Genomic DNA, 25,028 nt, shown 5'->3' on the forward strand with positions numbered 1-25,028 from the left:
GCTGAGGGAGTGGGCACTGTCGGAAGGTCAGTGCTGAGGAGTGCCGCACTGTCGGAGGGTCGGTGCGGAGGGAGTGCCGTACTGTTGGAGGTACAGTGCTGAGGGAGTGCCGTACTGTCGGAGCGTCAGCGCTGAGGGAGAACTGCACTGTCGGACGGTCAGTGCTGAGGGAGTGCCGCACTGTCAGAGGGTCAGTGCTGTGGGAGTGCGGCACTGTTGGAAGGTCAGTGCTGAGGGAGTGCCGCACTGTTGGAGGGTCAGTGCTGAGGGAGTGCTGCACTGTCGGAGGGTCAGTGCTGAGGGAGGGCCGATGCTGAGGGAATGCCGCACTGTCCGAGGGTCAGTGCGGAGGGAGTGCCGTAATGTCGGAGGTTTTTGCTGAGGGAGTGCCGCACAGTTGGAGGGTCGGTGCTGAGGGAGTGCTGCACTGTCAGAGGGTCAGTGCTGTGGGAGTGCCGCACGATCAGAGGGTCAGTGCTGAGGGAGTGGGCACTGTCGGAGGGTCAGTGCTGAGGGAGTGCCGCACGGTCAGAGGGTCAGTGCTGAGGGAGTGTGCACTGTCGGAGGGTCGGTGCTGAGGGAGTGCCGCACTGTCGGAGGTTTATTGCTGAGGGAGTGCCGCACAGTTGGAGGGTCAGTGCTGAGGGAGTGCCGCACTGTCGGAGGGTCGGTGCTGAGGGAGTGCCGCATTGCCGGAGGGTCAGTGCTGAGGGAGTGCTGCACTGTTCGAGGGTCAGTGCTGAGGGAGTGCCGCATTGCCGGAGGGTCAGTGCTGAGGGAGTGCTGCACTGTTCGAGGGTCAGTGCTGAGGGAGTGCCGCACTGTCGGACGTTCGGTGCTGTGGGAGTGCGGCACTGTTGGAGGGTCAGTGCTGAGGGAGTGCCGCACTGTCGGAAGGTCAGTGCTGTTGGAGTGCCGCACTGTCGGAGGGTCACTGCTGAGGGAGTGCCGCACTGTCGGAGGTTCATTGCTGAGGGAGTGCCGGACAGGTGGAGGGTCAGTGCTGACGGTGTGCCGCACTGTCGGAGGGTCGGGCTGAGGGAGTGCCGCACTGTCAGAGGGTCAGTGCTGTGGGAGTGCGGCACTGTCGGAGGGTCAGTGCTGAGGGAGTGCCACACTGTCGGAGGGTCACTGCTGAGGGATTGCCGCACTGTCGGTAGGTCAGTGCTGTTGGAGTGCCGCACTGTCGGAGGGTCACTGCTGAGGGAGTGCCGCACTGTCGGAGGTTCATTGCTGAGGGAGTGCCGGACAGGTGGAGGGTCAGTGCTGACGGTGTGCCGCACTGTCGGAGGGTCGGTGCTGAGGGAGTGCCGCACTGTCAGAGGGTCAGTGCTGAGGGAGTGCCACACTGTCGGAGGGTCAGTGCTGAGGGAGTGCCGCACTGTCGGAGGGTCAGTGCTGAGGGAGTGCCGCACTGTCGGAGGGTCAGTGCTGAGGGAGTGCCACACTGTCGGAGGGTCAGTGCTGAGGGAGTGCCGCACTGTCGGAGGGTCAGTGCTGAGGGAGTACCGCACTGTCGGAAGGTCAGTGCTGAGGGAGTACCGCACTGTCGGAGGGTCGGTGCTGAGGGAGTGGGCACTGTCGGAGGGTCGGTGCTGTGGGAGTGCCGCACTGTCGGAAGGTCAGTGCTGTTGGAGTGCCGCACAGTCAGAGGGTCAGTACTGAGGGAGTGCCGCACTGTCAGAGGGTCAGTGCGGAGGGAGTGCCGTACTGTCGGAGGGTGAGTGCTGAGGGAGTGGGCATTGTCCGAGGTTCAGTACTGAGGGAGTGCATCACTGTTGGAGGGTCGGTGGTGATGGAGTTCCGCACTGTCGGAGGGTCAGTGCTGAGGGAATGGGCACTTTCGGAGGGTCAGTGCTGAGGGAGTGCCGCACTGTCGGAGGGTCAGTGCTGAGGGAGTGCTGCACTGTTGGAGGGTCAGTGCTGAGGGAGTGCTGCACTGTTGGAGGGTCAGTGCTGAGGGAGTGCAGCATTGTCGGAGGGTCAGTGCTGAGGGAGTGCCGCACTGTCGGAGGGTCAGTGCTGAGGGATTGCCGCACTGTCAGAGGTTCATTGCTGAGGGAGTGCCGCACAGGTGGAGGGTCAGTGCTGAGGGACTGCCGCACAGTTGGAGGGTTAGTGCTGAGGGAGTGTCGCATTGTCGGAGGGTCAGTGCTGAGGGTGTGCCGCACTGTCGGAGGGTCAATACTGAGGGAGTGTTGCACTGTCGGAGGGTCAGTGCTGAGGGAGTGCCGCACTGTCAGAGGGTCAGTGCTGTGGGAGTGCGGCACTGTTGGAGGGTCAGTGCTGAGGGAGTGCCACACTGTTGGAGGGTCAGTGCTGAGTGAGAGCCGCATGTCGGAAGGTCAGTGCTGTTGGAGTGCCGCACTGTCGGAGGGTCGGTGCTGAGGGAGTGCCGCACTGTCGGAGGGTCAGTGCTGAGGGAGTGCTGCACTGTCGGAGGTTTATTGCTGAGGGAGTGCCGCACAGTTGGAGGGTCAGTGCTGAGTGAGTGCCGCACTGTCGGAGGGTCGGTGCTGAGGGAGTGCTGCACTGTCAGAGGGTCAGTGCTGTTGGAGTGCCGCACGGTCAGAGGGTCAGTGCTGAGGGAGTGGGCACTGTCGGAGGGTCGGTGCTGAGGGAGTGCCGCACTGTCAGAGGGTCAGTGCTGAGGTAGTGGGCACTGTCGGAAGGTCAGTGCTGAGGAGTGCCGCACAGTCGGAGGGTCGGTGCTGAGGGAGTGCCGCACTGTCGGAGGGTCAGTGCTGAGGGAGTGCCGCATTGTTGGAGGGTCAGTGCTGAGGGAGTGCCGAACTGTCGGACGTTCGGTGCTGTGGGAGTGCGGCACTGTTGGAGGGTCAGTGCTGAGGGAGTGCCGCACTGTCGGGAGGTCAGTGCTGTTGGAGTGCCGCACTGTCGGAGGGTCACTGCTGAGGGAGTGCCGCACTGTCGGAGGGTCAGTGCTGAGGGAGTGCCGCACTGTCGGAGGTTCATTGCTGAGGGAGTGCCGCACTGTCAGAGGGTCAGTGCTGACGGTGTGCCGCACTGTCGGAGGGTCGGTGCTGAGGGAGTGCCGCACTGTCAGAGGGTCAGTGCTGTGGGAGTGCGGCACTGTCGGAGGGTCAGTGCTGAGGGAGTGCCACACTGTCGGAGGGTCAATGCTGAGGGAGTGCTGCACTGTCGGATGTTCGGTGCTGAGGGAGTGCCGCACTGTCGGAGGGTCAATGCTGAGGGAGTGCGGCACTGTCGGAGGGTCAGTGCTGAGGGAGTGCCACACTGTCGGAGGGTCAATGCTGAGGGAGTGCTGCACTGTCGGATGTTCGGTGCTGAGGGAGTGCCGCACTGTCGGAGGGTCAATGCTGAGGGAGTGCTGCACTGTCGGATGTTCGGTGCTGAGGGAGTGCCGCACTGTCAGAGGGTCAGTGCTGTGGGAGTGCGGCACTGTCGGAGGGTCAGTGCTGAGGGAGTGCCACACTGTCGGAGGGTCAATGCTGAGGGAGTGGGCACTGTCGGAGGGTCGGTGCTGTGGGAGTGCCGCACTGTCGGAGGGTTAGTGCTGAGGGAGTGGGCACTGTCGGAGGGTCGGTGCTGTGGGAGTACCGCACTGTCGGAGGGTCAGTGCTGAGGGAGTACCGCACTGTCGGAGGGTCAGTGCTGAGGGAGTGCCGCACTGTCGGAGGGTCAATGCTGAGGGAGTGGGCACTGTCGGAGGGTCGGTGCTGAGGGAGTGCCGCACTGTCGGAGGGTTAGTGCTGAGGGAGTACCGCACTATCGGGGGGTCGGTGATGAGGGAGTGCCGCACTGTCGGAAGGTCGGTGCTGTGGGAGTGCCGCACAGTCAGAGGGTCAGTACTGAGGGAGTGCCGCACTGTCAGAGGGTCAGTGCTGAGGGAGTGCCGTACCGTCGGAGGGTGAGTGCTGAGGGAGTGGGCACTGTCCGAGGTTCAGTGCTGAGGGAGTGCATCACTGTTGGAGGGTCGGTGGTGATGGAGTTCCGCACTGTCGGAGGATTGGTACTGAGGGAGTGCCGCATTGTCGGAGGGTCAGTGCTGAGGGAGTGGGCACTTTCGGAGGGTCAGTGCTGAGTGAGTGCCGCACTGTCGGAGGGTCAACGCTGAGGGAGAACTGCACTGTCGGAGGGTCAGTGCTGAGGGTGTGCAGCACTGTTGGAGGGTCAGTGCTGAGGGAGTGGGCACTGTCGGAAGGTCAGTGCTGAGGTAGTGCCGCACAGTCGGAGGGTCGGTGCGGAGGGAGTGCCGCACTGTCGGAGGGTCGGTGCTGAGGGAGTGTCGCACAGTGGGAGGGCCAGTACTGAGGGAGTGCCGCACTGTCGGAGGGTCAGTGCTGAGGGAGTGGGCACTGTCAGAAGGTCAGTGCTGAGGAGTGCCGCACAGTCGGAGGGTCGGTGCTGTGGGAGTGCCGCACTATCGGAGGGTCAGTGCTGAGGGAGTGCCGCACTGTCGGAGGGTCAGTGCTGAGGGAGTGCCGCACTGTCAGAGAGTCGGTGCTGAGGGAGTGCCGCATTGTCGGAGGGTCAGTGCTGAGGGAGTGCGGCATTGTCGGAGGGTCAGTGCTGAGGGAATGCTGCATTGTTGGAGGGTCAGTGCTGAGGGAGTGCCGCACTGTCGGGAGGTCAGTGCTGTTGGAGTGCCGCACTGTCGGAGGGTCACTGCTGAGGGAGTGCCGCACTGTCGGAGGGTCAGTGCTGAGGGAGTGCCGCACTGTCGGAGGTTCATTGCTGAGGGAGTGCCGCACTGTCAGAGGGTCAGTGCTGACGGTGTGCCGCACTGTCGGAGGGTCGGTGCTGAGGGAGTGCCGCACTGTCAGAGGGTCAGTGCTGTGGGAGTGCGGCACTGTCGGAGGGTCAGTGCTGAGGGAGTGCCACACTGTCGGAGGGTCAATGCTGAGGGAGTGCTGCACTGTCGGATGTTCGGTGCTGAGGGAGTGCCGCACTGTCGGAGGGTCAATGCTGAGGGAGTGCGGCACTGTCGGAGGGTCAGTGCTGAGGGAGTGCCACACTGTCGGAGGGTCAATGCTGAGGGAGTGCTGCACTGTCGGATGTTCGGTGCTGAGGGAGTGCCGCACTGTCGGAGGGTCAATGCTGAGGGAGTGCTGCACTGTCGGATGTTCGGTGCTGAGGGAGTGCCGCACTGTCAGAGGGTCAGTGCTGTGGGAGTGCGGCACTGTCGGAGGGTCAGTGCTGAGGGAGTGCCACACTGTCGGAGGGTCAATGCTGAGGGAGTGGGCACTGTCGGAGGGTCGGTGCTGTGGGAGTGCCGCACTGTCGGAGGGTTAGTGCTGAGGGAGTGGGCACTGTCGGAGGGTCGGTGCTGTGGGAGTACCGCACTGTCGGAGGGTCAGTGCTGAGGGAGTACCGCACTGTCGGAGGGTCAGTGCTGAGGGAGTGCCGCACTGTCGGAGGGTCAATGCTGAGGGAGTGGGCACTGTCGGAGGGTCGGTGCTGAGGGAGTGCCGCACTGTCGGAGGGTTAGTGCTGAGGGAGTACCGCACTATCGGGGGGTCGGTGATGAGGGAGTGCCGCACTGTCGGAAGGTCGGTGCTGTGGGAGTGCCGCACAGTCAGAGGGTCAGTACTGAGGGAGTGCCGCACTGTCAGAGGGTCAGTGCTGAGGGAGTGCCGTACCGTCGGAGGGTGAGTGCTGAGGGAGTGGGCACTGTCCGAGGTTCAGTGCTGAGGGAGTGCATCACTGTTGGAGGGTCGGTGGTGATGGAGTTCCGCACTGTCGGAGGATTGGTACTGAGGGAGTGCCGCATTGTCGGAGGGTCAGTGCTGAGGGAGTGGGCACTTTCGGAGGGTCAGTGCTGAGTGAGTGCCGCACTGTCGGAGGGTCAACGCTGAGGGAGAACTGCACTGTCGGAGGGTCAGTGCTGAGGGTGTGCAGCACTGTTGGAGGGTCAGTGCTGAGGGAGTGGGCACTGTCGGAAGGTCAGTGCTGAGGTAGTGCCGCACAGTCGGAGGGTCGGTGCGGAGGGAGTGCCGCACTGTCGGAGGGTCGGTGCTGAGGGAGTGTCGCACAGTGGGAGGGCCAGTACTGAGGGAGTGCCGCACTGTCGGAGGGTCAGTGCTGAGGGAGTGGGCACTGTCAGAAGGTCAGTGCTGAGGAGTGCCGCACAGTCGGAGGGTCGGTGCGGAGGGAGTGCCGCACAGTCGGAGGGTCGGTGCGGAGGGAGTGCCGCACTGTCGGAGGATCAATACTGAGGTAATGCTGAACTGGTGGCGCGTCTGTTCTGAGGGAGTGCAGCACTGTCGGCGGGTCAGCGCTGAGGGAGAACTGCACTGTCGGCGGGTCAGCGCTGAGGGAGAACTGCACTGTCGGAGGGTCAGTGCTGAGGGAGTGCCGCACAGTCGGAGGGTCGGTGCTGTGGGAGTGCCGCACTATCGGAGGGTCAGTGCTGAGGGAGTGCCGCACTGTCGGAGGGTCAGTGCTGAGGGAGTGCCGCATTGTCGGAGGGTCAGTGCTGAGGGAATGCTGCATTGTTGGAGGGTCAGTGCTGAGGGAATGCTGCATTGTTGGAGGGTCAGTGCTGAGGGAGTGCCGCTCTGTCGGAGGGTCAGTGCTGAGGGAGTGCGGCATTGTCGGAGGGTCAGTGCTGAGGGAGTGCGGCATTGTCGGAGGGTCAGTGCTGAGGGAATGCTGCATTGTTGGAGGGTCAGTGCTGAGGGAGTGCCGCTCTGTCGGAGGGCCGGTGCTGAGGGAGTGCCGCACTGTCGGACGTTCGGTGCTGAGGGAGTGCCGCACTGTCGGAGGGTTGGTGCTGAGGGAGTGCCGCACTGTCGGAGGGTTGGTGCTGAGGGAATGCTGAACTGTCAGAGGGTCAGTTCTGAGGGAGTGCAGCACTATCAGAGGGTCAGTGCTGAGGGAGTGCTGAACTGTCAGAGTGTCAGTGCTGAGGGAGTGCCGCACTATCGGAGGGTCGGTGCTGAGGGAGTGCCGCATTGTCGGAAGGTCGGTGCTGAGGGAGTGCCGCACTTTCGGAGGGTCAGTGCTGAGGGAGTGCTGCACTATCGGAGGGTCGGTGCTGAGGGAGTGCCGCACTGTCGGAAGGTCGGTGCTGAGGGAGTGCCGCACTTTCGGAGGGTCGGTGCTGAGGGAGTGCCGCATTGTCGGAAGGTCGGTGCTGAGGGAGTGCCGCACATTCGGAGGGTCGGTGCTGAGGGAGTGCCGCATTGTCGGAAGGTCGTTGCTGAGGGAGTGCCGCACTTTCGGAGGGTCAGTGATGAGGGAGTGCTGCACTGTCGGAGGGTCGGTGCTGAGGGAGGGCAGTCCCAGGGAGTGCTGTTGTGTTTACTCAGGGATATTGTGAAACAGTAAAGCATTTTCTTCAAAATGTTTGCTGCTCATTAATGAGGCTCTGGACCCAATGTTTGATCATTGAAGGTCAATGGTGTCACACTCAGAGTGACATCAAAGTGAAGACTGAGCTTTCCTGGATCAATTAAAGTATCAACCCTCTCCCCTGAGCTGCTCTTAGTGATGCTGGGAAGTAGCAGAATGATTCCAAAATGTAGGTTCAGTCCCATTTCTCCTGTGGTGTGTTCCTGGATTTTCCTGCATTGACCCTCATGCTCAGTCTCTCACAGATTGAGAGCAAGGCTTCTGGGCAGACATGATTAAGCAGATCATAGCAAACGTAGTGTGCTGAGACAGAGTGGGGTACACAGGGTTACAGCTGCACAGGATAGGCACAAAGCAAGATCAACATTGGGTTTAAAATTTGAGAGGTCCATCCAGAAATCTAATTGCAGTGGGGAAGAAACTGTTCTTGAATCTGTTGGTCTACGTTTCAGCTTTTGCATCTTCTGACGGGAGAGGTTAAGATTATAACTGGATTGAGAAGGATCTTTGATATTGGCTGCTCTTCTGAGACAGCAGGAAGTTAGATGGAGTGAATGGATGGGAGGTTGGCTTGCATGATGGACTGGGCTGTGTTCACAACTCTCTCTCGTTCTTTAGTCTTGGCCTGAGCAGTTTCCATACCAAGCCGTGATGCATCTGAATAGAATGCTTTGTGGTACATCTATAAAAATTGGTAAGATTTATTACGGACGGGCTGAATTTCCTTACCTCCCTGAGGAAGTAGAGGGATTGTGTGCTTTCTTGGGTGGACCAGGAGAGATTGGTGATCATCACTCCTAGGAACTTGATGCTTTCTACCAACTCCACCTCACTCCATTGATATACAAAGAACAAAGAACATTACAGCACAGGAACAGGCCCTTCGGCCCTCCAACCCTGCACCAATCCAGATCTTCTATCTAAACCTCTCACCTATTTTCTGAGGATCTGTATCCCTCTGCTCCCTGCCCATGCATGTATCTGTCTAGATATATCTTCAATGACACTATCGTTCCCGCCTCTACCACCTCCACTGGCAACGTGTTCCAGGCACACACCACCCTCTGCATAAAGAACTTTCCATGTATATCTCCCCTAAACTTTTCCCCTCTCACTTTAAACCCATGACCCCTACTAACTGAGTCCCAAGCCCTGGGAAAAAGCTTCTTGCTCTCCACCCTGTCTATATCTCTCATGATTTTGTAGACCTCAATCAGGTCCTTCCTCAACCTCCTTCTTTCTCATACAAATAATCCTAATCTACTCAACCTCCCTTCATAGCTAGTGCTTTCCACACCAGGCAACATCCTGGTGAATCTCCTCTGCACCCTCTCCAAAGCATCTACATCCTTTTGGTAATGTGGTGACCAGAACTGTACTTAGTATTCCAAATGTGGCCGAACCAAAGTCTTATACAATTGTAACATGCCTTCTTGACGACTCTATTGACCTGCGTTGCCACCTTCAGGGAACAATGCACCTGAACACCCAGATCTCTCTGTACATCAATTTTCCTCCGGACTTTTCCATTTACTGTATAGTTCGCTCTTGAATTGCATCACCTCACATTTATCTGGATTGAACTCCATCTGCCATTTCTCTGCCCAACTCTCCAATCTATCTATATTCTGCTGTATTCTCTGACAGTCCCTTTCACTATCTGCTACTCCATCAATCTTAGTGTCACCTGCAAACTTGCTAATGAGGCAACCTATACCTTCCTCCAAATCATTTGTGTAAATCACAAACAACAGTGGTCCCAGCACGGATCTCTGTGGGACACCACTGGTCACAGGTCTCCATTTTGAGAAGCTCCCTTCCACGACTACTCTCTGTCTCCTGTTGCCCAGCCAGTTCTCTATCCATCTAACTAGAACACCCTGGACCCATGTAACTTCACCTTCTTCATCAGCCTACCATTGGGAACTTTATCAAACACCTTACTAAGACATGCATATGACATCTACATCCCTTCCCTCATCAATCAACTTTGTCACCTCTTCAAATAATTCTATTAGGTTTGTAAGGCATGACCTTCCCTGCATAAAACCATGCTGCCTATCACTGATAAGCCAATTTTTTTCCAAATGGGTATATATCCTATCCCTCAGTATGTTCTCCAGTAGCTTCCCTACCACTGACGTCAGGCTCACCAGTTAATAATTACCTGGATTATCCCTGCTACCCTTCTTAAACACAGAGACAACATTAACAATTCTCCAGTCCTCTGGGACCTCACCCGTGTTCAAGGAATTTGCAAAGATATCGGTTAAGGCCCCAGCTATTACATCTCTCGCTTCCCTCAGTACCTGGGATAGATCCCATCCGGACCTGGGGACTTGACCGCCTTAATGCCTTTTAGTATACCCAATTACTTCCTCCCTCCTTATGCTGACTTGACCAAGAGTAATCAAACATCTATCCCTAACCTCAACATCTGCCATGTCCCTCTCCTCGGTGAATACCAATGCAAAGTACTCATGAAGAATCTCACCCATTTTCTCTGACTCCCCTCATGACCTTCCTCCTTTGTCCTTGAGTGGTCAACCCTTTCTCTAGTTAGCCTCTTGCTCCTTATATATAAATAAAAGGCTTTGAGGTTTTCCTTAACCCTGTTTGCTAAAGATATCTCATGACCCCTTTTAGCGCTCTTAATTCCACATTTCAGATTGGTCCTACATTCCCGATATTCTTCCAAAGCTTTGTCCGTCCTCAATCATCTAGACGTTATGTATGCTTTCTTTTTCCTCTGAGCTAGTCTTATAATTTCACCTGTCATCCATGGTTCCCTAATCTTGTCATTTCTATCCCTCATTTTCACAGGAACATGTCTCTCTTGAACTCTAACCAACCTCTGTTTAAAAGTTTCCCACATACCAAATGTGGATTTCCCTCAAACAGCTGCTCCCAATTCACATTCCCCAGCTCCTGCCCAATTTTGATATAGTTGGCCTTCCCCAAAATTATCCCTCTTCCTTCAGGACCACTCTCGTCTTTGTCCATGAGTATTCTAAAACTTATGGAATTGTGATCACTATTCCCAAAGTAATCCCCTCCTGAAACTTCAACCATCTGGCCCAGCTCATGCCCCAACACCAGGTCCAGTATGGCCCCTTCCCGAGTTGGACTATTTGCATACTGCTCTAGAAGACCCTCCTGGATGCTCCTTACAAATTCTGCACCATCCAGCCCTCTCACACCCTCTAAAGTGAGTACCAGTCAATAGATAGACATGTAGGTAGGGGCATCCCCTCCACTTTGTTTCCTGAAGTCAACAAGCAGCTCTTTTGTTTTGCTGATGTTGAGGGAGAGATGGTTATCTTTACACCATGCTACTAAGTGCACCATTTCTTTGCTGTATTCTGTCTCACCATAGTTTTGAGATCCAGCCTACAACCGTGGTGTCATCAGAAAATTTGGAGATGGAGTTAGGATGAAATTTGGCCACACTGTCATGTGTACAGGGAATATGGTAAAGGGCAGAGTATGCAGCCTTAGGGGCTGCTGGTGTTGAGGATTGTCGTGGAGGAAATACTATTGCCTGTTCTCACTGTTTGTGGCCTGTGGGTCAGAAAGTAGAGGACCCGTTTGCCGAGGGTAGAGCAAAGACCTTGGTCTCTGAGTTTGGAGATTAGTTTGTTTGGAATTATAGTGTTGAAGACAGCTGTAGTCAATAAGTTGGAGCCTGATGTGGGTATCCTTGTTAATCCTGATGTTTCAGGGATGAATGTAGAGCCAGGGAGATAGCATCTGCTCTGGATCTGTTGCACCGATGGGCAAATTGTAAGGGATCAAGCCAGGCTGGGAGGCTGGAGTTGCTGTGATTCTGGATCAGTGGTGCTGGAAGAGCACAGCAATTCAGGCAGCATCCGAGGACAGGCAAAATCGACATTTCGGGCAAAAGCCCTTCATCAGGAATAAAGGCAGAGAGCCTGAAGCGTGGAGAGATAAGCTAGAGGAGGGTGGGGGTGGGGAGAGAGTAGCATAGAGTACAATAGGTCAGTGGGGAAGGAGATGAAGGTGATAGGTCAGGGAGGAGAGGGTGGAGTGGATAGGTGGAAAAGGAGCTGGGCAGGTCGGACAAGTCCGGACAAGTCATGGGGACAGTGTTGCTGGAGGTTAGAAACTAGGATGAGGTGGGGGAAGGGGAAATGAGGAAACTGTTGAAATCCACATTGATGCCCTGGGGTTGAAGTGTTCTGAGGCGGAAGATGAGGCGTTCTTCCTCCAGACGTCTGGTGGTGAGGGAGCGGCGGCAGAGGAGGCCCAGCACCTCCATATCCTCGGCAGAGCTCTCTGCCTTTATTCCTGATGAAGGGCTTTTGCCCGAAACGTCGATTTTGCCTGTCCTCGGATGCTGCCTGAACTGCTGTGCTCTTCCAGCACCACTGATCCAGAATCTGGTTTCCAGCATCTGCAGTCATTGTTTTTACCTGGAGTTGCTGTGAGCCATGACTAACCTCTCGGAGCACTTCATAATGATGACCTATAATGAATGACCTTAATGACCTTGATAAATGACCAAGAATGATCTCTGGTTTCGTCCTTGTCCAATTTGGAACAGAGACAGGGTTTTGTTGCAGCTTCACCCAGACTGAATTCCGGAAATGTTACAGGAATCAGTCAGTGAAGGGAAACCATTCTGTCCCTTAAAGAGAGCTCAGTACTGCGGTGTAGAGGAGGTGTCAAGATGGGCAGTAAGTTTAGGGTCATTTAATGATGGTGTCGCAAATCAGAATGGTTTATGATAATCCTTTCCCAATTAGGGAGATTTACTAAAGATAGACAAGCAACATCACTTAGTGACTGACAGCAGAAAACAAAACAGCTGATAATCTGGAAATCCAAGTCCTTGTGCAGGGACAACAGCAAGCAGCCATGAAGAGATTTGCTCTCCAGGCTGTGGGCTTCGACTATCATATAAACATAGAATCCCGACAGATTGGGAGCAAGCTATTCACCCAACAAGTCCACACCAATCCTCCAAAGAACATCCCACCCAGACCCATTCCTGTAACCTTAAATTTCCTACGGCCAACGCACCTAACCTGCAGGGCCCTGGACACTATGGGCAAATTCCCATGGCCAAGCCTGACCTGCACATCTTTGAAGGAAACCAGAGCACCCAGAGGAAACCCAAACAGACAAGGGGAGAATGTGCAAACTCCACCCAGACAGTCACCCCCAAGGCTAGAATTGAACATAGGTCCCTGGCGCTGTGAGGCAACACTGAGCCACCATGTCACCCTTTGAATGGCCATTCAGCCCAAGTCACCTTTGCATCTTTCATCTCCAAGCTCAAAACTCTCAAACATTTCTGTTCTTCCTCCCATATCCTCTTCAGCTCAAACTCATTTTTATTAAATTCTCTTTGAAGTGAATTTGCCATCTCTCGTTGTACAGGCGCCATGGTGAAGAATTTCGTTTCTTGATAACCCTAGCAAACAGCTGACAATGCTACTATTCACCAATTCGGAGATGCCGGTGTTGGACTGGGGTGGACAAAGTTAAAAATCACACAACACCAGGTTATAGTCCAACAGGTTTAATTGGAAGCACACTAGCGTTTGGAGCGATGCTCCTTCATCAGGTGATTGTCGCTCTGAAAGCTAGTGTGCTTCCAATTAAACCTGTTGGACTATAACCTGGTGTTGTGTGATTTTTAACTATTCACTAAGTCATTAACCAATCAAATGGAGCTCCTGATTTGGAACAGGTTGCTTTGACCAGGGTCGGGGACGTGCTGGGTGCCGGGGGCCTGGGCTGGACGCTGCCGCAGGACATAGCAGGCAGGGCAGCGGTAGACGTCCAGTACGTGGCCACCGCCATCCGACGCCTTAAAATGGCGGTGCTCGGACCCGAGGTAGTGCACCAGTTGGAGGACGCTCAGGTGTGCGGTGGGATCCCGTCCGCGCTCACCCCAGCCTGGATGGAATTTCACATTGGCCCCAAGGTCCCGTACTTCCCGCGGGAGCCTGTGCCCCACAACCTGAGCCTCCTCCGAGACTTTAATTTTGTTTTGTTTAGGGAGGTGGAGAGAAAGGCCCTGTATCGACTGCTGCTGCACACCGTCCACCTCTTCTCCCTCATCCACCGTCCGGACACGCCTTGGCGTGCCCATTTGCCACCGGGCGGTGGGGATCCCCAGTGGAGGGCTCTCTACGCGGGAGTCCTCCCCCTTTCTCTCGGGGATCTGGGGTGGAGGGTGCTGCACGCAGCAGTCCCCTGCAACCGCAGATTGCGGTGGTTCACGGACTCCCAGCCCAACGGCTTGTTCTGTGGCGCTGTGGAGTCCGTGGACCATGTGTATATTGGGTGTGGGCGTTTGCACTCCCTGTTTGATTTTCTGAAAAACCTTCTCCTCTGTTTTTGGCTGCACTTCAGTCCCACGCTCCTGATCTTTGGGCACCCGGTACGGAGGAAGGAGGGCAGGTCTGAAGACCTCCTCGTGGGTCTGCTCCTGGGCCTGGCCAAACTGGCCAAAAACAGGTCCAGGCAGCGGGCCGTGGAGGGGGTCGTTAGGGCCGACTGCCTGCCCCTCTTCCGCGGTTACGTTAGGGCCCGGGTGTCCTTGGAGAAGGAGCACGCGGTGTCGACCAACACCCTGGAGTTGTTCAGGGAGAGGTGGGCGCCGCAGGGAGTGGAGTGCATCATTTCTCCCTCCAACTCTATTTTGATTTAGTCCCTACCCTCCCCTTCACTGTTTTGATCACACAGCACTGTCCCTTTGATGTGAAGGGCAGTGTTTGTCACTGGCCACCCGGGTGTTTTCCTATCTTCCTGGTGGTGGAAATTGAATAAAGATTCGTGCACTTTGTGTCTTCCACTGTGTCTCACACCTGCACACACACACACCATGGGTGCTGGGGATAAAATAAGCACTACCGCACTTAGGTGGTAGTGTGGGGGTTAAAATAAAAAAAAAACAGGTTGCTTTGTTCCCTTCCTTCCTGGTCTGTCTCGGTGACAATGAGGACTGCACCCTGCCATCACGCTTGTGAATGTCCACCAACCCATTACTGAGTCAATCATTCTCCAAACTCTAACTGCTGGTAAAATGGAAATATCTATATTCATTGTCTCTTTTTAAAGACTGCTAACAGGAGATTTGCTGTTATGGTCTTTTGTATTTCCATTCCCAGTCTTAAAGATTTTCATATTTATTGAGTTATTGCAATAATTCAGAAAAAACACCGACATGTCATCATAGTGTTTCGGTATAAAGATACAATGTCACTCTTGGTCACTCACTGTCCCTCATTCCCTCCCACTCAGCCTCTCTCACTCACTCTCACTCTCACACCCACTCACACGTTCACTCCCTCCCTCGCAGTTACTCTTGGTCACACATTCCTCTCTCAGTCATGTGTGGTCACTCTCACTCACCCTCAAAGTCACCCTCCCAGTCACTCCCAAATACTCTCGATCGCACTGGTCACTATCTGTCACTCTCAGTCCTGCTGGTCACTCTACATCACACCCAGTCGCTCTTAGTCACTCTCAGTCACTCTCAGTCATGCTGGTCACTCTCGGTCACGCCGGTCACTCGCGGTCACACCTGGTCACTCTCAGTCACGCCGGTCACTCTCGGTCACACCGGTCACTCTCGGTCACACCTGGTCACTCTCGGTCATGCTGGTCACTCTCGGTCAACCTGGTCACTCTCGGTCACATGTGGTCACTCTCTGTCATGCTGGTCAGTCTTGGTCACGCCTGGTCACTCTCAGTCACGCCGCTCATTCTCCGTCATGCTGGTCACTCTCGGTCACACATGGTCACTCTCAGTCACGCCGGTCACTCTCCGTCATGCTGGTCACACATGGTCACTCTCGGTCACATCTGGTCATGCTCAGTCACACCTGGTCACTCTCGGTCACGCCGGTCATTCTCTGTCACACCTGGTCACTCTCGGTCACACCTGGTCACGCTCGGTCACGCCTGGTCACGCTCGGTCACGCCGGTCACTCTCGGTCATGCTGGTCACTCTCGGTCACACCTGGTCACTCTCCGTCACATCTGGTCACTCTCGGTCACTCTCCATCACGCTGGTCACACTTGGTCATGCCCAGTCACTCTCGGTCACACTGGTCACTCTCAGTCACACCCGGCCACTCTCAGTCACTTCTGGTCACTCTCCATCACGCTGGTCACTCTCGGTCATGCTGGTCACTCTTGGTCACTCTCCATCATGCTGGTCACTCTCGGTCACACCCGGTCACTCTCCGTCACACTGGTCACTCTTGGTCACACCTGGTCACTCTCCGTCACACCTGGTCACTCTCAGTCACTTCTGGTCACTCTCCATCACGCTGGTCACTCTCGGTCACGCTGGTCACTCTTGGTCACTCTCCATCATGCTGGTCACTCTTGGTCACACCTGGTCACTCTCCGTCATGCCGGTCACTCTCGGTCACACTGGTCACTCTTGGTCACACCTGGTCACTCTCCGTCACACCTGGTCACTCTCCGTCATGCCGGTCACTCTCGGTCACGCTGGTCACTCTTGGTCACACCTGGTCACTCTCCGTCATGCTGGTCACTCTCGGTCACACCTGGTCACTCTCAGTCACACCTGGTCACTCTCCATCACGCTGGTCACTCTCGGTCACGCTGGTCACTCTTGGTCACTCTCCATCATGCTGGTCACTCTCGGTCACACCCAGTCACTCTCCGTCACACTGGTCACTCTCGGTCACACCTGGTCACTCTCAGTCACACCTGGTCACTCTCAGTCACACTGGTCATGCCCGGTCACTCTCGGTCATTCTTCACCCCTGGTTGCAGACTGTAATGTAGACACTTTACGTGTGGTTTTGGAGGTAAATACAAGAACATGCAGGGGGTGGTTATAAAGGGGCAGATGACAAATGAGATATTGGTGAGATGATTGAAAAAGAAAAGAAATGAAACACAGCAGAGTGAAGAAATTGTAATTGTAACGGCAACATCTGAAGAGAATTCGCCCAGCAAGATGTGTGATGATGTTTTGAAGCTGGAAAGAAATCGCAAAAGGAGAGTGTCTGCGATAGGAAGTGGAGGAGCCGCTGTTCGACTGAGGTTGGGGGTGGGGTGTGGTGGTGGTGTTGACAGAGTTAAAAATCACACAACACCACGTTACAGTCCAACAGGTTTATTTGGAAGCACTAGCTTTTGGAGCGCTGCTCCTTTGTCAGGTAGCTAGCGGGACAGGATTGTAGGACACAGAATTTATAGTAAAAGGTCAAAGTATCATACAACTGATGCAAAATATAGACCAAACCCAGATTGCTGTTAAGTCTTTAATCACTTAGAATGGGTTTGATCCATTAATATGTAAATCCAGAACTTCTTTAAAGTCACATTCTCCGAGATAATTTAACACTTGAAAGAAGTTCTGGGGTATACATATTAATGAATTGAAACCTGCAACTCAATTTAAGTGATTAAAGACTTAACAGCGGTCTAGGATGGTTCAATACATCGCATCACTTGTATGACACTTTGATCTTTTACTATAAATTCGGTGTCCTATGATCCTGCCCCACTAGCTACCTGACAAAGGAGCAGCGCTCCAACAGCTAGTGCTTCCAAATAAACCTGTTGGACTATAACCTGGTGTTGTGTGATTTTTAACTTTGCATCAGGAGCAGAGATAGACAGAGAGAGGAGTGAATTATACAATGCCCCAAACTGTGGGATCTTCAGGATTTCAGGTGAAAAAAGGACCTAACATTTTCATTCATTTTGGAAGGTTGAATTTAAATGCAGATTACAGGGTTAAAGGCAGGATTCTTGGCAGTGTGGGGGAACAGAGGGATCTTGGGGTCCACATACATAAATCCCTCAAAGTTGTCATCAAAGTTGATAGGGTTGTTAAGAAGGTGTATGGTATGTTGGCTTTCATTGATAAAGGGATTGAGTTTATGAGCCACGAGGTTTTGCTGCAGCTCTATAAAACTCTGGTTAGACCACACTTGGAATATGGTGTTCAGTGCTGGTCGCCTCATTATAGGAAAGATGTGGGTGTTTTAGAGAGGGTGCAGAGGAGATTTACCAGGATGCTGCCTGGACTGGAGGGCATGTCTTATGAAGAAAGGTTGAGGGAGCTAGGGGTTTCTCATTGGAGCGATGAAGGATGAGATGTGATTTGATAGAGGTGTACGAGATGATGAGAGGCAGAGAGAGAGTGGATAGCCAGAGACTTTTTCCCAGGATGGAAATGTCTATCATTTGGGGGCATAATTTTAAGGTGATTGGAGGAAGGTTTAGGGGAGATGTCAGAGGTCGGTTCTTTACACAGAGAGTGGTTGGTGTGTGGAATGCACTGCCAGCGGTGGGAGTAGAGTCAGAGACATTAGGGACATTTAAGCCTCTTGTGGATAGGCACATGGATGATAGTAAAATGAAGGGTATGTAGGTTAGTCTGATCTTAGAGTAGGATAAGAGGCCGGCACAACATCGAGGGCTGAAGGGCCTGTACCGTGCAGTTCTATGTTCTCTGTTCTCACATTAGGATATCAGAGGGAAAGACTGCTTTGAAATTGTTGGGCATGAGAAAGGTTAGATAAAGAACAACTGAACATTCAAATACTCTTGGAGAAATAGGATGAAAAGTGGTAACAGAGATTACTGATCAGTGTATTCCAAATATTATTTGTCAAGTGACCTAAGGAACCTAAGGAACCTAAGGTAGAGGAGTGCAGTCAGTTTAGGATGATATGTTTAATGAGCCAGCCAATTAAAATGATCCTGAAAATCATAAGGAATGAACTCATTCCACCACATTTGAAGCAAAAATTGGTGTAAATAATCTGGATTTAAATGTACAATAAGAACAAGATGGGGAATATTAGACATAAGATCAATCTTCAATAAATATTGGGATTAATCAAGAATGCTTACAAAGGTAGGAATAAGAGTAGGCCATTCAGGACATCCAGCCTATTCTGCCCTTATGGTCAAGGCAAACCATCCACGACAATGGCTTCTACTCACCTCATCCCCAAAGCCCTTAATCCTCGAAATCAGTCAGTCATTCTCAACTTCAATTTTAATTAGCTCTTTATGATTACATAATAATAGACCAAAAATGGTCTATCTCCTAGTCATCTACTCAACAAACTGTTCTAGACTCCAGAACACTCCAGAAACTCATCCTCCCACGGCTCTAGCGCACAATTGGTTTATCCAGTCTATATACAGACTGAGATTAGCTATAATAACTGTGTTGCCCATGATACAAGCTTCTCTCATCTGATTAATTCCAATGGGGAGAAAATGAGGACTGCAGATGCTGGAGATCAGAGCTGAAAATGTGTTGCTGGAAAAGCGCAGCAGGTCAGGCAGCATCCAAGGACCAGGAGAATCGACGTTTCGGGCATAAGCCCTTCTTCAGGAATGAGGAAAGTTTGTCCAGGCTAAGATAAAAGGTAGGGAGGAGGGACTTGGGGGAGGGGCGTCGGAAATGTGATAGGTGGAAAGAGGTCAAGGTGAGGGTGATAGGTCAGACTGGGGTGGGGGCGGAGAGGTCAGGAAGAAGATTGCAGGTTAGGAAGGCGGTGCTGAATTCGATGGATTTGACTGACACAAGGTGGGGGGAGGGGAAATGAGGAAACTGGTGAAATCAGAGATCATCCCTTGTGGTTGGAGGGTTCCTAGGCGGAAGATGAGGCGCTCTTCCTCCAACCGTTGTGTTGTTGTGGTCTGGCGATGGAGGCGTCCAAAGACCTGCATATCCTTGGTGGAGTGGGAAGGGGAGTTGAAGTGTTGAGCCACAGGGTGGTTGGGTTGATTGGTCCGGGTGTCCCAGAGGTGTTCTCTGAAACACTCCGCAAGTAGGCGGCCTGTCTCCCCAATATAGAGGAGGCCACATCGGGTGCAGAGGATGCAATAGATGATGTGTGTGGCGGTGCAGGTGAATCTGTGGCGGATATGGAAGTTTCCTTTGGGGCCTTGGAGGGAGGTGAGGGGGGAGAGGTGTGGGCGCAAGTCTTGCACTTCCTGCGGTTGCAGGGGAAGGTGCCGGGAGTGGAGGTTGGGTTGGTGGGGGGTGTGGATCTGACGAGGGAGTCACGGAGGGAGTGGTCTTTACGGAAGGCTGATAGGGGAGGGGAAGGAAATATATCCTTAGTGGTGGGGTCCGTTTGGAGGTGGCGGAAATGACGGCGGATGATGCGCTGTACATGGAGATTGGTGGGGTGGTAGGTGAGGACCAGTGGGGTTCTGTCCTGGTGGTGGTTGGAGGGGTGGGGCTCAAGGGCGGAGGAGCGGGAAGTGGAAGAGATGCGGTGGAGGGCATCGTCGACCATGTCGGGGGGGAAATTGCGGTCCTTGAAGAAGGAGGCCATCTGGGTTGTGCGTTTTTGGAACTGGTCCTCCTGGGAGCAGATGCGGCAGAGTCGAAGGAATTGGGAGAATGGGATGGCGTTTTTACAGAGGGCAGGATGGGAGGAGGTGTAGTCCAGGTAGCTGTGGGAGTCGGTCGGTTTGTAGTAGATGTCCGTGTTGATTCGGTCGCCTGAGATAGAAATAGAAAGGTCGAGGAAGGGGAGGGAGGAATCTGAGACTGTCCAGGTGAATTTGAGGTCGGGGTGGAAGGTGTTGGTGAAGTGGATGAACTGTTCCACCTCCTCGTGGGAGCACGAGGCGGCGCCGATACAGTCATCGATGTAGCGGAGGAAAAGGTGGGGGGTGGGGCCAGTGTAGTTGTGGAAGATGGACTGTTCCTCATATCCTACGAAGAGGCAGGCATAGCTGGGGCCCATGCGGGTGCCCATGGCTACTCCTTTTGTTTGGAGGAAGTGGGAGGATTGGAAAGAGAAGTTGTTCAGGGTGAGGACCAGTTCAGTCAGTCGAAGGAGGGTGTCGGTGGAAGGGTACTGGTCGGTACGGCGGGAAAGGAAGAAGCGGAGGGCTTTGAGTCCTTCGTGATGGGGGATGGAGGTGTACAAGGACTGGAAGTCCATGGTAAAGATAAGGCATTGGGGATTGGGGAAGCGAAGGCGGCGGAAGAGTTCAACACACGCGTGACATCGAAAACGCCGATCTCCATCCCCACCCCCAGACCTAGCCCCGCCCCCACACTCAGCTCCAGCCCCACACCAGGTCCTAGCACCCAGCCCTGCCGTGTGTTCACCATCCCTCCAGACCTACCCCTCTCTGAGGACGAAAGATCAGTCCTCAGCAGAGGCCTCATCTTCATTCCCCTACGCTCCCGGATTAACGAGTTCAACACGCGGCGTGACATCGAACAATTCTTCCGCCGCCTTCGCCTCCGCGCCTACTTCTTTAACCAAGACTCCCGCCCACCCTCTGACGACCCCTTCTCCCACCTCCAACACACCCCGTCCACCTGGACACCCCGTGCTGGCCTCCTACCTGCCCTCGACCTCTTCATAGCCAACTGCCGCCGCGATATTAACCGCCACCTGAACTCCCCCACCCCTCCCACCCACTCCAACCTCTCACCCTCGGAACGCGCAGCCCTCCACTCCCTCCGTTCCAACCCCAACCTCACTATCAAACCAGCAGACAAGGGAGGCGCGGTAGTAGTTTGGCACACTGACCTTTACACCGCTGAGGCCAAACGCCAGCTCGCGGACACCTCCTCCTACTGCCCCCTTGACCATGACCCCACCCCCCACCACCAAACCATCATCTCCCAGACCATCCAGAACCTCATCACCTCAGGGGACCTCCCATCCACCGCCTCCAACCTCATAGTCCCACAACCCCGCACCGCCCGCTTCTACCTCCTACCCAAAATCCACAAACCTGACTGCCCCGGACGACCCATCGTCTCAGCCTGCTCCTGCCCAACCAAACTCATCTCCGCGTACCTTGACACCGTCCTGTCCCGCTTAGTCCAAGAACTCCCCACCTACGTTCAGGACACCACCCACGCCCTCCACCTGCTCCATGATTTTCGCTTCCTCGGTCCCCAATGCCTTATCTTCACCATGGACTTCCAGTCCCTGTACACCTCCATCCCCCATCACGAAGGACTCAAAGCCCTCCGCTTCTTCCTTTCCCGCCGTACCAACCAGTACCTTTCCACTGACACCCTCCTTCGACTGACTGAACTGGTCCTCACCCTGAACAACTTCTCTTTCCAATCCTCCCACTTCCTCCAAACCAAAGGAGTAGCCATGGGCACCCGCATGGGCCCCAGCTATGCCTGCCTCTTCGTAGGATATGTGGAACAGTCCATCTTCCGCAACTACACTGGCCCCACCCCCCACCTTTTCCTCCGCTACATCGATGACTGTATCGGCGCCGCCTCATGCTCCCACGAGGAGGTTGAACAGTTCATCCACTTCACCAACACCTTCCACCCCGACCTCAAATTCACCCGGACAGTCTCAGACTCCTCCCTCCTCTTCCTAGACCTCTCCATTTCTATCTCGGACGACCGAATCAACACGGACATCTACTACAAACCGACCGACTCCCACAGCTACCTGGACTACACCTCCTCCCATCCTGCCCCCTGTAAAAACGCCATTCCATTCTCCCAATTCCTTCGACTCCGCCGCATCTGCTCCCAGGAGGACCAGTTCCAAAAACGCACAACCCAGATGGCCTCCTTCTTCAAGGACCACAATTTCCCCCCCGACGTGGTCGACGATGCCCTCCACCGCATCTCTTCCACTTCCCGCTCCTCCGCCCTTGAACCCCGCCCCTCCAACCGCCACCAGGACAGAACCCCACTGGTCCTCACCTACCACCCCACCAATCTCCATGTACAGCGCATCATCCGCTGTCATTTCCGCCACCTCCAAACGGACCCCACCACCAAGGATATATTTCCCTCCCCTCCCCTATCAGCATTCCATAAAGACCACTCCCTCCGTGACTCCCTCGTCAGATCCACACCCCCCACCAACCCAACCTCCACTCCCGGCACCTTCCCCTGCAACCGCAGGAGGTGCAAGACTTGCGCCCACACCCCCCCCCCCCCCTCACCTCCCTCCAAGGCCCCAAAGGAAACTTCCATATCCGCCACAGATTCACCTGTACCTCCACACACATCATCTGTTGCATCCTCTGCACCCGATGTGGCCTCCTCTATATTGGGGAGACAGGCCGGCTACTTGCGGAGCGTTTCAGAGAACACCTCTGGGACACCCAGACCAACCAACCCAACCACCCTGTGGCTCAACACTTCAACTCCCCCTCCCACTCCACCAAGGATATGCAGGTCTTTGGACTCCTCCATCGCCAGACCACAAGACAGACTTGGGAGATTCCTGCACTGGCTGGCCCGCTCCCTCAGAATGCCTGGTGTTACTCTTTCCCTCTGTGTCTATAAGCTGCAGTGTGACCACCGTCCTAAATATATGATCCAAATGGTTCTCTACCTCATAGATACACAACAGTGACTCCAGCCACATTCACGTTCCAAGGCCTACAGTCGGTGATAGCTCGTGCAAATTTCTCTTTTTGTTTAGGATACACACTTGGGGTATTACGTTCACTTGCCTCACACTGCAGGATATAAACACTGCTTGTTTGAATTAACCTGCTATACCATAACTCCAAAACTGTTGATTAAACTGAGAATAATGTTACTCACCAGTCAGCTTCTTTTGCAGCTCCCAGGGCACAGAACTGAATTCCTGCTAGCCCATTGGTCCTTCCCATTCAGTTTTTTTAACTGCTGCCCTGGAGGCTGACACCATCAGAATAGGCAGAGCACCTCCCCATGTGAACTCCCTTATTTCCCAAACTCTCAAGTTTACACTCTGTTTCAGCTGTGCTCTGTCGATGAAAAAGGGTGCAATCATGTAAACACCCAAAACTAAGTGACATACACACTCTGACTTTCACAGGAATGGTTTGAGATTTCTCCAGAGTCAACATTGGGACCAAATAATAATATCAGACTAGTAGAGGAACAAGCAGAAATGTTTCTGTCACAGAAATCAGTTGAAACCAAACTTTTGAGTGTTTTCAAGGAAGAGATATAGTTCTCAGGGTTAAAAGGATTAAAAGATATGGGGAGAAAGCAGCAACATGGACTGAGTGGATCATCAGCCATGATCCTATTGAATGGCAGAGCAGGTTTAAAGGGCTGAATGGCCTTTCCCTGTTCCTAGTTTCTTTGATTCTATACTTCAAGCCAAGACAGGAGGATAAGAAAGCTATGTACTGTCACCAAATTATTCAATAACTAAAAAGATTGAGAGAAGCCAATGTACTTCCATGGTAAAGATTGTAGGGAATGAGACCCCCCCACTGCAAAATATTGTTGGACAAGTAAAATTAGTAAGTTTGAATTTGGATCGAGTCTAAACACTGAAAAGATAAAAACAATGGTAATTAAAAGGAATGCATTAGATTGTAAAAGTGCCTTTTTGATAAGGATTCATTTTTAAAGATTGTGGACAGCGTTTAATGTGAAGATGCAGAAATACCTGAAGCTGTTGTTTAAAAAAGCTCACATCGAACCATACAGCACAGGAGCAGTTTCTTCATCCTATGGTGTTGTGTTGAATGTGATGCCAAATTAAACTAATTCCTTCTCCCTGCCCTTGCTCCATACCCCGACATTCCTTTAATATTCATGTGTTTATCTAAAAGCCCCTTAAATGCCCTTATTGCATTTGCCTCCACGACCACCCCAGGCAGTGTGTTCGGCACTCTTACCACTGTCCGTGTAAAAACCTTGCCCCCACATCTCCTTTGAACTTTCCCCCTCTCACTTTGAATGCATGCCCCCTAGTATTAGATGTTTCAACAGAAAAAGATTCTGTCCATCAATCCTATCCAGGCATCTCATAATTTTATAGACTTCAATCAAGTCTCCCCTCAGCCTCTGTTGCTCCAGAGAAAACAACCTGAGTTTTTCCAGCCTCTCCTTGTAGCTCAAAGAAGGATCCATTTTTTTATAAAGACTCTCCTTGGAGGTTACCTGGTTTAGTGACAACCAGGAATCCATTGTTGATTATTGGAAAAACCCATCTGGTTCACTAACTTGTCACTGTACTCATTGTGTATATAGGACACAAAGGGTTAATTCTATTACATTCTAATGTCCTTTAGGGAAGGAAACTGTCATCCTTACCTGGTCTGGCCTACATGTGACTCTAGACCCAGAGTAATCTGGGTGACGCTTAACTGCCTCCTGGGCAATTAGGGATGGGCAATAAATACTGTGTGGCCAGCAATATCCATATCCCATGAATGAGTAAAAAAAATGACTTAGAAGGGTAAATATTTATACTTTCATACCTCAAACTGCATGCTCCACAACAATTTTGTTGTTATTAAAGCTACCCAGTCGCTGGATCTTTATATTCTAAGATTAATATTGATGAAGAATATCTGTATTAGATATCTGTAATGGATTTACATTGACATTCTGACCAGTGGAAACAAGAGATCAAGGGAGACTGAGCACTCTCCCGGCCTACCACACCAATTTGAAACGAGGCTGAACTGGGACAGTGTCAGACTGGAATAACTGGCTCTGTTTGGCTACTGAAGATGAATGAGAACAGCAGGTGGCTAATGTTAGAATAAAGATGAACTCAGCAGAAGGAATTTCATGAAATATGGAGAATGTGTTAACAACAAGAAATGTCTACACATCCTGTGTATTTTAGAAAGCTGGAAAATAAATAAAGATTTGGAATGGAGGAATTGTCTCATAAGCAAGGGTTAAACAGGTGGGAACTCTACTCACTGGAGTTTGGAAAAATGAGAGGTGATCT

At 53.1% G+C, this 25,028-nt stretch overlaps 1 protein-coding gene across 5 annotated transcripts in view; it reads right to left on the reverse strand.

Moving 5' to 3' along the window:
* Positions 1-25,028, reverse strand: part of LOC122562367 (inactive rhomboid protein 2-like) — a 310,932-nt gene that overhangs the window by 271,082 nt on the left and 14,822 nt on the right. Inside the window, exon 2 of one of the 5 annotated variants that reach the window (XM_088000801.1) lies at positions 8,065-8,167. The exons of 3 other annotated variants lie outside the window; for them this stretch is intronic. The gene's annotated coding sequence lies outside the window, so the exon portion shown is untranslated. Of the gene's footprint in view, positions 1-8,064; positions 8,168-22,888; positions 23,010-25,028 lie in introns of those variants that run through there. One more of the 5 variants, XM_088000802.1, reaches the window with a different exon arrangement.

This window comes from Chiloscyllium plagiosum, unplaced genomic scaffold, assembly GCF_037043375.1.
Source record: "Chiloscyllium plagiosum isolate Xiang-an unplaced genomic scaffold, Cpla_swu_hap1 HiC_scaffold_25, whole genome shotgun sequence".
NCBI lineage: Eukaryota > Metazoa > Chordata > Chondrichthyes > Orectolobiformes > Hemiscylliidae > Chiloscyllium > Chiloscyllium plagiosum.